The sequence below is a fragment of the Hypanus sabinus genome, chromosome 1, assembly GCF_030144855.1.
Source record: "Hypanus sabinus isolate sHypSab1 chromosome 1, sHypSab1.hap1, whole genome shotgun sequence".
NCBI lineage: Eukaryota > Metazoa > Chordata > Chondrichthyes > Myliobatiformes > Dasyatidae > Hypanus > Hypanus sabinus.
In genome coordinates, this window is record NC_082706.1 from 209998651 (window position 1) to 210011181 (window position 12531).

A 12531-nucleotide genomic window follows, 5' to 3' on the forward strand; every position below is an offset into this window, starting at 1 on the left:
TTCAATGTTAATGGTTTCTCTTTCCACCAGAACTGTCTTTCCTGCTGATTTTCCCCCGCATTCATTTTCATTATTTCAGAATCCTACGTAAGCTGTTTATTTTTGAATTTTAATGAGACAGTGTTGTGAAGAAAGATAAATTGTCTGAAATATTCATTCGGTGGTCATAGTTGGGGGAGGAATGAGAGGGGGAGATAGGGCAGCTGGAGAAAGCCCACGCAGTCACAGGGAGAATATACAAATCTCCTTACAGAGAACGGTGCGCGTTGAACCCGAATGGTGATTGCGGCACTGTAATAACAGAACAGTTACTCTACAAACATCAGGCTCTTGAACTAGAGGGGGGCAGCCACACTCACTTTAAGGACTCTTGCTATATTTTGATTTCACTCTCGTCATTTATTGCTATTTATTTATACCTGCATTTGCAGTTTGTTTACAGTTTCCAGCTCCTGACACTTACAGTTCTATATATTTGCCAAGTGTGCCTGCCAGCCGAAAAAGAATCTCAGGGTTGTATGTGGTGACATGTATGGTACTCTGATAACAATTTTTACTTTGAACTAACTACATTATTGTGCTATGAATTACAAAAGTATGTACTTTAAAAGCAATGCATTTGTAAGGTTGGCTAGAGTTGTTCCGGGGGGGGGGGGGGGGGGGGTTAAACTAATTTGGCAGAGGATGGGAACTGGAGTGATAGTGCAGAAGATGAGGTAGCTGAGTTACAAATAGAGGCAATGTGAAGTGTGACTCCTAGCAAGAAGAGGCTGCTGATTACAGTCAACAGGAGGAGTTGCAACACAAAAGGCAGACAAAATTGAAAAGGGTGGATACAGGGTTGAAGGTGTTATATTTGAAAGGGAATAAAGGGAGCCTTTTCTGGTTGGCTGCCAGTGACTAGTGGTGTGCTGGGACCGCTTCTTTTTACTTTACATGCCAATGACATGGATGATGGAACTGATGACTTTGTTGCAATATTTGCAGACAATACGAACTTGTAGCATGGTTGCAGATCGGCATGTAAGATGTTGGAGGCATCACTGAATCATGGCTGAAAGAAGATTATAGCTGGGAGCTTAATGTTCAAGGATACACATTGCAATCAAAAAGGACAGGCTGGAAGGCAGAGGGGATGACATGGCTCTGTTGTTAGAAAGAGGTGACATAGGGTCTAGAAAATGGGATAGAAAATGCATGCCAAGAGGACAATAATACAATAGTCATGGGGTTAGATTTGGGAAAAACAGGTTGGTGTGGGACTCCAAGAGGAGGAATTTCTAGAATGCCTATGAGATGGATTTTTAAGAGCAGCTCGGAGTTGAACCCAGCTATTCTGGATTGGATGTTGTGCAATGAACTGGAATTGATTAGAGAGCTTAAGGTAAAAGAACCCTTGAGGCAGGTGATCATAATATGATCAAATTCACCCTGAAATTTGATAAGTTAAAAGTCAGATGTATCAGTATTACAGTAGATTAAAGGGAATTACAGAGGCATCTGAGGAGTTGGCTAGAATTGATTGGAAAATAACACTGCCAGGGATGACAGCAGAGCAGCAATGGCTGGAATTTCTGGAAGCAATTTGGAAAGCACAGGATATATACATCCCAAAGAGGAAGAAGTATTCTAAAGAAAATATGATGCAACCATGGCTAACAAGAGAAATCAAAGCCAACATAAAAGCCAAAGAGAGGGCATATAATAGAGCAAAAAATTAAGAGGGAATTTAGAGGATTGGGACCCTTTTCAATGCCAACAGATGGCAACTACAAAAGTCAATAACGTAAAGATGTATATAAAAGATAGCCAATGATAATAAAAAAGATACAGAAAGTTTCTTCGGGTATGCAAAGAGAGGCGTAATGGGGGACAAGAAAAGAGCAGATGAACTGAAAAGTAATTTGCACCAGCCTTCATGATGGAAGACACTAACAGTATGGTGGAAGCTCCAGGTGTTGGGGGCATGAAGTGTGTGAAGTTATCATTACTAGAGAGAAGGTTCTTGGGAAACTGAAAGGTCTGAAGGTAGATAAGTCACCTAGACCAGATGGTGTACACCTCAGAGTTCTGAAAGAGATGGCTGAAAATATTGTGGAGGCATTAGTAATGACTTTTCAAGAATTACTAGATTCTGGAATAGCTTCAGAAGACTGGAAAATTGCAAATGTCATTCCACTGTTCATGACTGGAGAAAGGCAGAAGAAAGGAAATTATGGTCCAGTTAGTTTGACCTTAGTGGTTGGGAAGATGTTGGAGTTGATAGTTAAGGGTGTGGTTTTGGGGTACTTGGAGGCACTTGATAAAACAGGTTATAGTCAGAATGGAAAACCTTGCCTGACAAATCTGGTGGAATTCTTTGAAGAAATAACAAGCAGGATAGACAAAGGAGATTTGATTGATGTTGCGTACTTGGATTTTCAGGAGGCTTTTGACAAGATGTCACACATGAGGCTGCTTAACAAGCTACGAGCCACACGCACAAAATGCTAGGGGATCTCAGAAGGCCAGGAGGCATCTATGGAAAAAAGTACAGTAAGCGTTTCAAGCCAAGACCCTTCAGCTACGAGCCCATAGTATTACAAAGAAGATTCTAGCATGGATAAAGCAGTGGCTGATTGGCAGGAGGCAAAGGGTGGGAATAAAGGGAGCCTTTTCTGGTTGGCTGCCGATGACTAGTAGTGTTCCACAGGGGTCTGTGTTGGGACCACTTCTTTTTACTTCACATGTCAATGATATGAATGATGGAACTGATGACTTTGTTGCAAAGATGAGTGGAGGGGCAGGTAATTTTGAGGAACTAGAGGGGCTACAGAAGGACAGATTAGGAGAATGGGCAAAGAGTGGCAGATGGAATACAGTGTTAGGAAGTGTATAGTCGTGCAGTTTGGTAGGAGAAATTAAAGGGCTGACTATTTTCTAAATGGCAAGAAAATACAAAAACCGGAGGTGCAAAGGGATTACCTACACTGCACTTCCTCTGTAACAATTTATTCTGTAATCTGTTATTGTTTCATCCGTGTCTGGGACTTTGTCCTGCCATCGTACGTGGAGAAGTCTGCGGAGGCAGCTCAAGTGGAAGTGGTTGAGCTGTTTAGCGTGTCTGCTGTAGACAGTCCAGGTCTCGCAGGCATAGAAGAGGGTGGTGAGAACCACTGCTCGGTAAACCTTCAGCTTGGTGGTAAGGCTGAGTCCTCTCCACTCCCATACATTCTCACGGAGTCTCCCAAAGGCGGCACTGGCTTTGGCAATTCTGCTGCTGATCTCAGCATCTATGTTCACCGCTCGTGATAGAGTACTGCCCAGATAAGTAAAGCTGTCAACTGCCAGTAGCTTCTGCCCCTTTACTGTGATGTGTGGTTCCTGGTAGGGCTTTCCGGGTGCGGGCTGGTACATAACTTCGGTCTTTTTGGTGCTGATTGTAAGTCCAAAGTTGTCACAGGCTCGTGAGAAGCAGTCCATTTCTCGCTGCGTCTTCTGCTCTGTGCTGGCATTGAGGGCACAATCATCAGCGAATAAGAGGTCTCTGACAACGGTCTCCTTTACCTTCATAACAGCCTATAGACACCAGAGGTTGAATAGTCCACCGCCAGTCCTGTATCTGACGTGTATACCATCCTGACAATCGCGGAAGGCATCAGTCAGCATAGCAGAGAAGACCATGCTAAAGAGTGTAGGGGTGAGAACGCATCCTTGCTTCACACCATTCATCACTGGGAAGGCTTCTGACTCGTCTTCATCATCCAAAACTTTCACCATCATGCCACCATGGAACTGCCGATCAATCGTGATGAACCTGCTAGGGCAGCCAAATTTCTCCATTATCTCCCATAAGCCATCTCTGCTGAACGTATCAAATGCATTGGTCAGATCGACGAAGGTCATAAAGAGGTTGCTGTGCTGCTCTTGACATTTTTCCTGGAGTTTGCGTGCAGCAAATATCATGTCAACAGTTCCACACTCTGCAGGGAAGCCACACTGGCTTTCTGGGAGGAGACCCTGCTCAAGGTGTTGGAGAAGGCGATTAAGCAGGACGCGAGCCAAGATCTTCCCAGCTGTGGACAAGAGGGAGATGCCTCGGTGATTGTCACAAGACTGGCGGTTGCCTTTCCTCTTGTAGATGTGGACTATGCTGGCATCTTTCAACTGTTGCGGGACCTTTCCTTCGTTCCACATGGACTGGAAGAGCTCAGTCAGCTTCTGCATCATGAATGGGCCTCCTGCTTTGTAGACTTCAGCAGGGATTGCATCTGACCCTGGTGCTTTGCTACAAGAAAGTTGCCCGATGGCTTTTCTGACTTCTTCTTCTGTGGGGAGGTTGTCAAGGTCCAGGTTGATCTCCACCTGAGGTAGGTGAGCAATGGCCTCATCATTGATTTCCGCAGGGTGGTTGAGGACCTGGTTGAAGTGTTCAGCCAATCTCTCCAAAATCTGCTTTTTCTCTGTCAGCCGCCGAATCCCATCTGCACTGAGGAGGGGGGAGGAGCTAGAGGACTGAGGTCCGTATCTAGCCTTCAAAGTGTCGTAGAAACACTTGGTCGTGACTGTCTTTGTAGCCCTGGATCTCATCGGCCTTATTGCTGAACCAGTCATCCTGCATCTCACGGAGTTTCTTCTGCACTTTCCATCTTGCCCTGGCGAAGGCATCTATCTTTGCTTGTGATGTGAGATCGTCCTGGTACGCTTTGAACAGTTGGTGTTTCTCTGACGACAATGCCTGTATCTCCTCGTCGTTCTTATCGAACCAGTCTTGATGTCTACGGATTGCTGGTCCGAGGTGTTCGAGAGCGGTCGAGTAGACCGCATCTCTGAAAGCCGTCCACTGCTCTTCAATGGTGGTGTGGGTATCCTGGGGTGTGTCAAGCAGCCTGCTATCTAGGTCTTCAAGACGTTCTTCTGCAACTCCTCTGCTCTTCAGCTTGGAGACATTGAGCCTCTTTGCAGTCTTCTGACCTTGGAGTCACAGGCAGGATGCGAAGTTTAAACTTGGACACTACTAGTCGATGATCCGTCCAGCAGTCGGCACCACACATGGCCTTTGTCACTCTCACATCTTGCCAGTCCCTCTTTCTGGTGATCACATAGTCAATCAGATGCCAGTGCCTAGATCGTGGATGCATCCAAAATGTCTTGTTACGGGTTGGGAGGTGGAATAGGGTGTTGGTGATGACATGGTCATGTGTAGCGCATGTCTTGAGGAGCAGCAGGCCATTGCTGTTACACTTGCCAATACCGTGTCTTCCAAGAATCCCTTCCCAGGTCTGATAATCTGTCCCCACTCTGGCGTTAAAGTACCCGAGGACAATAAGCTTCTCTGACTGTGGAACTGCTGCTATGAGGGTGTCAAGTTCTTCATAGAACTTATCTTTGATGTCATCTGGGTTGGTCATCGTTGGGGCATATGCGCTGATCAGCGTTGCACTCCTCTTATTGCCAAGAGGGAGCCGAAGCGTTATCAGGCGATCGTTGATGCCCTCTGGAAGCTTGGCAAGTTTACAAGCGAGGTGGGATCGGATGGCAAATCCAACGCCAGCCTCTCATCGTTCAGTGCTGCTGTGACCGCTCCAGAAGAAGGTGTACCCACCACCATGTTCTGTAAGCTGGCCCTTGTCTGCTAAGCGTGTTTCGCGGAGTGCTGCAATGTCCACATTATAACGGGCTAGTTCTTTAGCGACCGGTGCTGTTCTTCTTTCTGGTCTGACAGCCTTGGTGATGTCAAGCAGAGTTCGCACGTTCCACGTGCCAAGGTTGAGCACCTTCACTTTCGTCTTCCTTGTAGTTTGACGGCTGAGTGGGATCCCCGCCAGCCGCGGTGTGCCGGCCAGGGTAAGATGAAGCAGGCTATGTTTGAGGCACCTTTTCTAGCCCCTTCCTCATGGAGGTGAGCAGAGCGATTCCTAAAGAGGACTGCTCAGACACCCAGGGGACTGCCAAGCTCCACTGCTGCTTCATTCCAGCAGAGAACGACCCAATGCCCTGGACCGTCTGTGTGCAGGTTTGTGACTACAGCTTCCAGTGTATCCACACCGGCTGCTTCGCCACTTGCCCATCGCCACAGGACTTGAAGTTTTTTAGCGGAATGGTTTTGGAGTCGTGACTTGCATTTGACTTGGATTAAAGTGAGGGAGAGTTGCACAAATTGTCAGCCTCACTCTCTCGTCCTGACCTATCTGTATCCAGTTGCAAGACGGAGTCGAGACGGCTGGAGATAAGTCGGGATGCAATGGATGGCCAGCAGTGTCCTACGTGTCTCCCTATGCCATGATTGCGCTCCACAACGCTTTGCTGGATCTGCCTTTCTACTCGTTGGAACGCCAAGTGGTGGTCTCCTCCGCGTAGTCCGCCAAATTCAGTCTTCGCATGCGTAGATAGACAAGCCCTAACTCACCGAGGGTTTGAGGCCCATCGGCTATCCTCACCAGGTTTTGCCGGCCAGTCGAAGCCGTTGCCCGGGGAGTGGCCGCTGTTGCATGCAAACAGCTACGAGGAACCACTGGTGAGAGCTGAGTGTCAGGTGAGGACCAATGCGGATGAACTACTCAGAAGAGTACGACGTGTTCCCCGTCAGAGAAACTACCTCTCCCTGACGCCCCATACATCCAAGCTGTCATAGCGTCATACTAACTGCTACACTAGCATAGCCCTTGCTCTCTCACTAATAAACCAATATGAATATCAATTTATAATTCCGCCATGGACTGCCCCAAGCCCGGCTGTGAAAGGAGGCGGTTTGGGAATGCCCCAAACTGCAACCCCATCCTGTAAAAGCCCAAAGCTACAGAAACAGCAACAGAAGCTCCAAAGAGCTCACCCCCAGGAAAGGAAGGTTCTTCGAAGAGTTTCAATTTGTAGTTTGATCCATCAAAAGCATTGGTAGCTAATCCCTACCTTAATGTTTCACTCTCGTACTCGGCAGTCCGGCTGTTCTCCCTCACATTGCTTTGGACGTTGTACACCGTGTACACAGACATGCTGGGGTGTTCAATGAGCAGATTTTCCAATGGGCTGGTCTCCATCTGCACAGGGGTGCATCCACCTGCAGTGAAACAGGGAGGGGGTGTAATGAACCAGCTCTCCTCCAAGGTGCAGGAGTCGAGCTGAAGGAAACAGGAGTCACTACATTCACCAAGCAACTCAACAGGAGAGGTCGGAGAGGAAAAAATGGCAGCATTTGGAAAAGGTTCCCTTCTTAGGTCTGCTGACTGATCATTAGAGCAATTAGTACAAGCATCTAAAAAGCAGCAAGCAACAGTCAAGAGATGTTAGAAGCAGGAATTGAACAATCAATGAGTGATGCAAGTAGCAAGGTATTGAAGTTTTAAAAATGAAACGGGAATTGGGGAAAGAGTGAGAAAAAGATAATTTTATTTTGAATTCAACACTTCAGTTTAAAGTTGTATTCACAGAATTAATAATAATGATTAGGTATATTAATGTTGAATTAGGCTGTTTACTCTCTTTGCAGTTTAACAATTAATTACTTGCTTTTATTTTATATAACTACTTATATACATGTAACTTGTTCATTATATTTCCTAGTGGTCACAGTATGTATGTTCAGTGTGTCCCCTAGTGTGTATATGCAGTTGCTCAGTGTGTCCCCTAGTGGTCACTGTTTGTATATGCAGTGGTTCAGTGTGTCCCCTAGTGGTCACTGTTTGTATATGCAGTTGTTCAGTGTCTCCCCTAGTGGTCACTGTTTGTATATGCAGTTGTTCAGTGTGTCCCCTAGTGGGTGACAGTTCTTTGCAAGTTCTAGAAAAGCTCTCTGGTATCACATGATTTGAAAAGGGGCTATCTGATTGGTTAACTCTTATTTACATACTTGAATGTTTCTAATCTTTGGTATAAAAAGACCTGACCACATCGGCCCACCATCTTAACTTCTTTCCCTTCTCCTACTTGATACCTGTTACTGCCCATTTCCAATTCTCTTGTCCTATTAATGCTTAATGAAACAATTACAAAGCAAACATTTTTGTGTCTCTTTCCTGACTTCTGAAAGAACCTTGGATCAGAAATTAATGATACAGTGGTTAGGTCACTGGTCTCATAGTAAATCGGGATGTACAATTGACAAATTGTAAATCAGACTCCATTGAGGCAGTTATGGAATCTGGAGCATAGACCAGGACAGCACAGTACAGACCCTTCGGCCCATCATTTTGTGCCGATCTTTTAATCTTGCAATTCTGGACAATGTTTCTCACCCTCCGCATGTCACTTTGGCTGAACGGAGAAAAACTTGTAGTAACAGACTAAGACAACTGCACTGCTCCGAAGAGCACTATACAAATTCATCTTTATCCTCCGTCAAAAGACTCTGTAATGAGTCAACCCATAGCTGGGGAAGTGATGACGACCTCCTGTTAGTCTGTTTGAGGTAACAGATTTTTAAAAAAATTCTTCCTTACTTCCCTTCTAATATTTGTACAACTGAGCACTCGTAATGCAACTCTGACACTGTAATTTCCTTTGGCATCAATAAAGTATTTATTGCTATCTAACCTTTGATGCCTCGACTAATGAAGAAGCTATCATCCTTTAAATATACCCAATGATTTGGCCTCCACAGCCATCTAGGGCAATGAATTCCACCGACTCTCCATCCTCTGCCTAAACAAATTCCTTCTTTTCTCTGTTCTAAACGGAGCTCCTTCTATTCTAAGACTGTGGCTGCTGGTCCTGGACTCCCCACTATAGGAAACATCCTTTCCATGTAGGTTTTTCAATGTTCTGGAGGTTTCAATGAAATTTCCCCATTATTCTAATCTTCACTGGGTACAAGCTTCCACATCCTTCCTATAATGAGGTGACCAGAACTGAAGACAATATTCCAAGTTTGATTGAACCAGGGGTATATTGTCACGGTACAGAGCTGCAATGTTACTTTGTGGTCATGACGTGAGAAGACATGTTCTCTTAGACAGTTACATTGAGTTCCAGACCTTATCTCAGTGGAAGTGATAAGGCAGTATCATACAGATATTTACGTGCTCAGAATTAAATTTCTTACCAATATAATCAACCAGAATCCACTCATCGGCTTCCTTTTCACATATTGCACGCTCCTGTTGTTCACTTTCAGCGCAGTCAATCGCTCCAAACAACATCGTGGACAAGTGCTGGTACATTGCTCAGAGGTGGCTGGCTGCTTCAATGGTACACCACAGGTGAGAGACGGGAGTGGCACAGGGCTCACTTCAGTGGCATGGGGTTGTCCAGTGGAATTCCAAAATTCCACACCACAGATCTATGTGCATCTGTGTGGGAAAGAAGTTAGTGTGGAAAACCGAGGGAAACAACAAAACACAAACACAAGGAATTCATCATTTACAGAACAGCATCTTCCCCTCTGCCACCATTGAACCCATGATCAGAACCTCACTTTTTTTCCACTACATACACACACACATATATATAGGATCCCCTGACGTAAATGCAACCGGACAACAGTCGCTGAGACAGGTTATCAAATTCTTCTTAGACACCAGTTTAAGCAGGTGGGCACTTCAGAATGCTGAAGTGAGAGGTTAAAGATCTTAGTGAATATTCCAGCCACTGAGAGATCCCGCTTGTTCTGGCAGATAGAGCATAGGTGCTCGGTGAAACAGTCTCCCAATCTACACTGGGCCTAACTGACATTCAGGAGGTTACACCAGGAGCACTGGACACAGTAAATGACCCCAACAGAGTCACAGGTAAAGTTACCTTCCATTCCCTTCCTCTCATTCCTCCTCAACCCACCCTTCTTGTCCTCCCATCAGGCCCACACCTCCTCTCTTCCCATTCCCCTCCACCTCCATTCACCCCAGCTTCCTCTCCTCCCTACATTCATCCTTCCCTTCCTCACTCCCCCTTTGCCCTTCCTCCTTCCCCCTCTCCACAACTATACTCCCCTCCACTCCTCCTTCACCCTCCCACTTCCCCCTCCCTTCCCCATTCCCCCACCATCCCCTTCCCTCCCTTCCCCCTCACCGCCCCTCCTCCCCCTATCGTCCCCTTCCCCTACTCCCTATCCCCTATTCCCCCTACCGTTCCCTCCCTTCCCCCTCACCGCCCCTCCTCCCCCTCCCGTCCCCCTTCCCACTCCCGCCCCTCTTCCCCCAGTCTCCCACCATCCCCTCCCTTCCCCTATTCTCCCTACTCTCCCTTCTCTATTCCCCCCTATCGTCCCCTTCCCCTACTCCCTATCCCCTATTCCCCCTACCGTTCCCTCCTCCCCCTCCCGTCCCCCTTCCCTGCTACCGTCCCCCTTCCCACTCCCGCCCCTCTTCCCCCAGTCTCCCATCATTCCCTCCCTTCCCCTATTCTCCCTACCGTCTCCCTTCTCTATTCCCCCCTATCGTCCCCTTCCCCTACTCCCTATCCCCTATTCTCCCTACCGTCCCCTCCCTTCCCTATTCCCCCCTACTGTCCCCTCCCTTCCCCTATTCCCCCAACCGTCTCCTTCCCCTACTCCTCATCTCCTATTCTCCCTACCGTCTCCCTTCTCTATTCCCCCCTATCGTCCCCTTCCCCTACTCCTCATCTCCTATTCTCCCTACCGTCCCCTCCCTTCCCTCTACTCCCCCTCCCGTCCCCCTTCCCTTATTCCCCCAGTCCCCCTCCCTTCCCTTCCCCCAGTCCCCCCACCGTCCCCTCCCTTCCTCTACTCCCCCTCCCCCTATTCCCCCATTCCCCCCACCGTCCCCTCCCTTCCCCCAGTCCCCCCACCGTCCCCTCCCTTCCCCCAGTCCCCCCACCGTCCCCAGTCCCACTACCGTCCCCTCCCTTCCTCTACTCCCCCTCCCCCTATTCCCCCAGTCCCACTACCGTCCCCTCCCTTCCTCTACTCCCCCTCCCCTATTCCCCCAGTCCCCCCACCGTCCCCTCCCTTCCCCCAGTCCCACTACCGTCCCCTCCCTTCCTCTACTCCCCCTCCCCCTATTCCCCCAGTCCCCCCACCGTCCCCTCCCTTCCCCCAGTCCCCCCACCGTCCCCTCCCTTCCTCTACTCCCCCTCCCCCTATTCCCCGTCCCCCCACCGTCCCCTCCCTTCCTCTACTCCCCCAGTCCCCCTCCCTTCCCTTCCCCCAGTCCCACTACCGTCCCCTCCCTTCCTCTACTCCCCCTCCCCTATTCCCCCAGTCCCCCCACCGTCCCCTCCCTTCCCCCAGTCCCCCCACCGTCCCCTCCCTTCCCCCAGTCCCCCCACCGTCCCCTCCCTTCCCCCAGTCCCCCCACCGTCCCCTCCCTTCCTCTACTCCCCCTCCCCTATTCCCCCAGTCCCCCCACCGTCCCCTCCCTTCCTCTACTCCCCCTCCCCTCCCCCATTCCCCCCACCGTCCCCTCCCTTCACCCATTCCCCCCACCGTCCCCTCCCTTCCCCCAGTCCCCCCACCGTCCCCTCCCTTCCCCCAGTCCCCCCACCGTCCCCTCCCTTCCCCCAGTCCCCCCACCGTCCCCTCCCTTCCTCTACTCCCCCTCCCCTATTCCCCCAGTCCCCCCACCGTCCCCTCCCTTCCTCTACTCCCCCTCCCCTCCCCCATTCCCCCCACCGTCCCCTCCCCTCCCCCATTCCCCCCACCGTCCCCTCCCCTCCCCTCCCCCATTCCCCCCACCGTCCCCTCCCCTCCCCTCCCCCATTCCCCCCACCGTCCCCTCCCCTCCCCTCCCCCATTCCCCCCACCGTCCCCTCCCCTCCCCTCCCCCATTCCCCCCACCGTCCCCTCCCCTCCCCTCCCCCATTCCCCCCACCGTCCCCTCCCCTCCCCTCCCCCGGAGTTTATGAAGGAACTTCACCCACTTGCCTGCCTCGTTGCGCTGGCTGAGCTGAGGTAGAGGAGCTGAGGGCAGCGAGTCTCTGTCCGTGGCGCCGGCGCCACCGCTCTCGCCTCGCAGCTATTGTTGTTGTTGTCGAATCCAAACAGCTGATCGCCTTTTACGTCACAGAGCCCCGCCCCCGTCGTCTCGCACGCTTGACCAATGGGAAGAGTGGAGGTCCCTGTCACTAACGCACGTGACCCAGAGCTGGGAGCCCGGAAGTGGCCTCAAATACATCCCTGGATTCAAGATGCAAGATTGTTTAATGTCATTTCCAGTATGCAAGTGTAAAGGAATTCGTAATAATTGTTATTCCAGGACCAATGCAGCACAAAAATACAATAAAATGAAGAACATGAAAATACCAAGCACAATAAGTAAATATAAATACATAAGATGGCTTATATACATTTATATGTCCATAATTTGACGCTAGTCACAGAACTGTCTGTACATCAGACGACAGACAGGAAATGATGAAGTCGTGGTGATTGCGGCGGGGGAATGGGGGTCAAAATTGTTTAATGTCATTTCCAGTACACTTGTGAAAAGGAGAATGAAATACTTGTTACCCCGGATCAGAAAAATACGTAAGATAAAGAACACAATAATAATATACACAATATAACTACACAAGGTAGCTGATATTCAGATTTTTATCTTCTATCCGCGGTCTGCAGAGTGTGGGGGCACAGGATCAGGCTTATTGTCACTTAACCTGTGCTTT

At 49.1% G+C, this 12531-nt stretch overlaps 1 protein-coding gene across 1 annotated transcript in view; it reads right to left on the reverse strand.

Moving 5' to 3' along the window:
* The window catches only part of ccne2 (cyclin E2), a 58001-nt gene extending 45925 nt beyond the window's left edge, over nt 1-12076 (reverse strand). Inside the window, exons 1-3 of the mRNA XM_059985131.1 lie at nt 11788-12076; nt 9017-9263; nt 6889-7036 (exon numbers count right to left, since the gene is read on the reverse strand). The gene's annotated coding sequence lies outside the window, so the exon portion shown is untranslated. The remainder of the gene's footprint in view (nt 1-6888; nt 7037-9016; nt 9264-11787) is intronic.
* Between the last annotated feature and the right edge of the window lie 455 nt (nt 12077-12531).